The sequence below is a fragment of the Rhipicephalus microplus genome, chromosome 3 (genome assembly GCF_043290135.1).
Source record: "Rhipicephalus microplus isolate Deutch F79 chromosome 3, USDA_Rmic, whole genome shotgun sequence".
NCBI lineage: Eukaryota > Metazoa > Arthropoda > Arachnida > Ixodida > Ixodidae > Rhipicephalus > Rhipicephalus microplus.
Window position 1 is genome coordinate 279,118,499 of NC_134702.1, and position 4,993 is coordinate 279,123,491.

The following is a 4,993-nucleotide window of genomic DNA, read 5'->3' on the forward strand; positions in this document are numbered from 1 at the left end:
CACTCAAAAAACGCAATTGAAGAACTCGTTACTCCTGACGGTAAGGCGAAACAAAAGTCGCTCATGGTGGAATGGCACAATGTTACTGCACAACATTGATGAGTATCTGATTGTGACTTGTGAGGGCCACACCTGGTGGATCCAAGAGACTAGTGGGATTAGTGGGCACCATTCTTCTTTAACATCAGCTTTGACAAGACTGTATGCATGATACTGAGGTAGTAGTGCAGAGCCAAATGCTTCTGCCTGTGGCTAAGGTGACTAATTGTAAGGTTATGATATTACAGCTAGTGCGAGGAGTCGTTCTCGCTTTGGTTCAATCAAAGATGAAGCATCAAGTGCAGCGGTGGCGATGAGCTGCTCCTTCGCATAGATTTAGGTTCACATTAAAGAATCCCACATGGCCTAATTTGATCCGAAGTCACCCACTGTGGGACCCGTCGCGGTGGTCTACTGGCTAAAATACTTGGCTGCTAACCCGCAGGCCGTGGCATTGAATCCCGGCTGTGGTGTCTACATTTCCGATGGAGGTGGAAATGGTGTAGGCCAGTGTGCCCAGATTTGGGAGCCCGTTGAAGAACCCCAGGTGGTCGAAATTTCCGGAGCCCTCCACTACGGCGTCTCTCATAATCATATGGTGGTTTTGGGACGTTAAACCCCACATATCATCAGTCACCCACTGCGGTGTGCTTCACAATCATATCATCGCTTCGCCACATAAAACCCTAGAAATGATGTTTGAAACCAAGTTGGCTCTGTGCCTAGAACTGTCGTGAGCCCAGTTGGTGGGAGGCAGCTGCCATTCAGTGCAGCGTTGCACCAGGCACATTTTTCTCTATGCTGTTGCTCAAAGAATGGGGCCTCTTCTTTGCTCTCTTGGCAGCTGGCTCAACTGCTGGGCGCCCTGTAGGGACCCTCTTGAACCCCCTTGTAAGCCCTGGCCTACGCCTAGCAGTGCTGGTCGGTTGCACCCTTATGTGACGGGCCCGGCGACGTCTTGCTGCAGCGGTAGCCTTGAATGCCAGCATCAGTCCTGTCCTATCGCTGCTGTTCTGAACACGAGCAAGCTCCTCTGCAAGGCCCTTCATGATATAAAGGTAAGCTGGATTGTGTGCATTCATAGAATGCACACGCCGCAACTGGACCTCCAGGAACTCATATGCATGTTCTTGGGCCTGCACAAAAAGTGATGAAAGAAATATACTTCAAGTGTACAGCACACCAACAAGAACTGCACATTTATTTTGCTCCTCTCTAACTGCAGACAACTGCTCGAGAATAAAGTTCAAGCTGATGAGCCAGTTTAAGTTAAGGTTTTCCTGTCACCTGTTTTGACTATTCTGTTAGTGGAAGTGCTGCTAATACCAACAATTGGTGACCTGTAGTCCCAAACATGGAACAATACGACACCAATAGTGTTGAAATCTTGAAATCGCCCTCAGAATGATGACATCCACCAATATGAAATTGTAAATTCGTGAGTGCAATGGAGCACAATAATATGCTTACTGGAATAAAAGAAGCCTTGACTACTGTTCAGTAGCATTCCCTATGTTTAATTGAAAAGTACTTCAGGGCTCTTTCAAGGGGTTTGTCCTACCTGGGCAAGTTAAGCTGCATCAGGCACCGACGGTACAGGTGCGAGGTGTGTGGCCTCTTGCGTGCTGGTGCCTTGCATTGTTTGGAGTTCGTCTGGCTCCTCTTGCTGGGCACTGGTACCTGCCGTGGTTCTGGAACTACTGCTGGGCTCCTCCTCTTGGAAGTGTTCGAAAAATATCCTGGGGGGACACTTCTCGCCCAGGGCCAGCTGTCCCAGTTGGTACCGGTCGTCAGTACTCAGTGCCGGAGCATTCGGAAACAGTCCTCCGTACTTTTTCTGCACCAAAGCCTGGTGCTTACAAAATGCACCTTGTTTACCAAAAAGACACGTACATAGTCCTATGTCAGCATAGACCTCATAACTGGAGCTGGGGTGGGCCGCACTAGGCACAATGTACTGTCCCTGGCCTACGACTTGGATGGCCTCGGCTGCGTCTTTCGGCATTCTCGACAGCAGCCGCTTGTACAATAATTGATGGGCTGCAACACGGCTGTAGGCGTGGCGGAGGATACGGCTTTCAAAGTATTTCTCCCACACCAGAGCCACCGAGTCTATGAGTGGGACTGCATTAAACACTTCGACTCTGTTCAGGATAACGTCTTTGAGCACGCGTATGGTTGCCTCCGCAAAATTGTTGGTGTTGTGACCCCTTGTCAACACGTCCAAACGGTAGAGCTGCACCCACTCTTCTTGTCGGCGCAAGAATGTCAGAACTCTAGACACGAAGGCATCGTGTTGTAGGGCCTTCACTTCGGCAGTGGCAGCTTCAAATTTTTCTGCTGTGTCTGCATACATGACCTGCAGATAGCAGGAAATTTTTCAATGAGGTGCTCGTATTTGGATATTTTCGCTTTTTTTAAACTACACCATAATACAGATTCATGCTTCACTGTCAGCATTGAAGTCACTTTGTGATCTGCACATGCTTGCCCCAGTTCAAAGGGTCAGTAAACAACCCCCAAGAACCAAAAATCAAAAATATGTGCACCTTTGCTCCGTGAACATGCTGCCTCCTCAAGGATTTTGCAAATACTTTATTAAGGAATTCACAGGGGTTAGAACATTGGTTTCAGCTAGTTTCAAATTTTCGTGCGGTCTCGCCACCCTTCTCTTTCAAAGGGAGGAAAAAGCGTAGCCTGCCGTCGTGACTGGTTTAACCCAATCGATGAGCTGCGTGCTTCGTCAAGTCGCCGATCGGCGAACTTGTGTCACTGCTCATGAAAGGAGGATTGGTCATGTGTAGGAAAGGAGCGCGGGAATTGTTTTTCGAAATGGAGGCTGTGCACGGTGCGCAGCGCTGTAATCTGGAAATTGATTGCCGCGGTCTGCTCTACGAATTGCAAAGCGGTGGTCCATAAAAGTTGATGCTGCTGACATTTTCTGTACGCTTGTGCGAATAGGGAATTTTAGGTTCGAAGTGAATTCGAAGCGAATAGTGATTTTGGTCGAATAATATCTAATTGAATTGTAATAGTGTATATATTGCATATTATAAACAAAAAGGGGCATATTTGTCATGGCCAAACAAACTTGCACAGATGTTTAATAATTGAAGCAGGGCCTATGCAAAGGCCATTTTTTTTTCCATCAAAGGAAGTGGCAACAACTTCGAATTGTAGCAGCATTCGACTTTTGGTGCAGTCCAAGTAATAGCCAGTGAAATATGCTGCGTTTCAATTTTTTTTTACTTAGAGCATATAAATCTGTGTAACGAGCTTTTAAACTGAAAACAAAAAAAGCAGAATCGATGTCATTGTAATTCTTTATTAAAACCTTGAAGTAGGGCTCTGCTGCAGTGCGAATTTCTCTTGATTACGTGTTTTCACGGCTTAGCACCAATTCACTGCAGTGAAACCACTTTTACATGTGGTCTAATATGCTTGGGTAAGTGCTTTCATGGTTTAGAATCCCTCCACTGCCGTGAAACCACCTTTACAGAGTGTTACATGTGGACTAATATACACCTATTTTGTTCGGTTTCAATAATTCAAAATTTTCAGCAATTTAACTTCGATTCAAATCAAATTTGATTACTGCATTATTCATTTGAATATTCAAAGCATTTGAATATTTGTACAAGCCTCATTTTATGGCATTTGAAATCATTTGAACCTACCAGACGTTTACTGGTGTACTTTTTAAATGTGATTAAAATGGACACAAATACTGTCTGCGTTGTCATCTGCAGATTAGGGCATCTTGTGCGGCATACACTCTAAATTATATAAAGAGGAAGTGAAGGTGATTCATGCACTAGCCTTGCAGGACAGCTGTGCTTTTTATACACCTATGCTGCTATGCCATCGCCATCATCTTGGAAACATGAAACGAATGCTAAAATAGCAGACCATTGTGAATTTGTTCACTAAGTGCAGATGCAACGAATGCACCTCGTATCTTAGAGCTAGAGTTACAACTAGATTGCAAAAAAACTTGCCAGTTGGAAGGCAGACATGAATCGTCTCCTCTGGTCTTTGTCGACAGAGTTGAGATGTCGTCAGCCAGCGCCACTCCGCTTGTGCCACATGAAAATGGCACAAAAGCTGCCTTGCTGACGGCCATGTCTGCTGCAGGGTGGCCTTCTCAGCACTCAAATTGTCACTCATGAGTACCTGTGGGGCCTGGCAGACAATGCAATAAAGTTGAAAGCTGTTCATAGTTATAAAGGCATAGAAAAGTCGTGGATGTTGTGAGAACAATTTTCGTGGGTGAATCTAAAGATATAAATAGCCTTGGCTAATAATTTTCTATTGAATTTGAGTTCGCTATTTGCTTTTTAATAAACTATAGAGAGCAGTAACATTTATGGTAAGTTTCAAGGTTGAAGACAAGTGTAAGTTTGCATCTGTTACCAGTATTTTAAAAAGAGGAGAGAGTTCGGGCAATAGGTCCACGAACTCACTCATTGGCCAACTCACACGAACTCGCTCAGACTCACATTATGAGTCTGAGTCTGGATAAGCACTATTTTTGTGAGTCGAAGTTCGAGAGAGTTTGTTTGAAGAAAATTTTAGTGAGTGTGAGTCCGAGCGGGTTCGGCTAAGGAAAATTTTGGAGAGCCTGAGTCCGAGTGTGTCTAAAGCGCAAAATATATTTCTTGAGTGAGTTCTACTTTCTTTTGCCGACTTGAGGTTCCACCTAGACATTTTCAGCATTACTCAGCCTTACCTAGATTCACATTTATACTCACATCTATTCATAGGTATTCCAAAGCAGTGTTTTTCATACACCGTTTCAATATTTATTAACTAGACGTTTTAATTATACAAGGGGGCACCTTGGCAGTCCCAAACTAAGTCTTCCAGGGAATTTCTCGACTATTATATTTTAAAATCTCCTCCAAGAAAAATGACTTTACTGGTTTGGAAGCACTCGGAACTCGTTTTCGAAGAT

The 4,993-nt window shown here is 44.6% G+C and overlaps 1 pseudogene; it reads right to left on the minus strand.

The window, feature by feature from the left end:
- Window positions 1-222: 222 nt before the first annotated feature.
- Window positions 223-4,634, minus strand: LOC142804283 (uncharacterized; annotated as a pseudogene).
- Window positions 4,635-4,993: the final 359 nt, after the last annotated feature.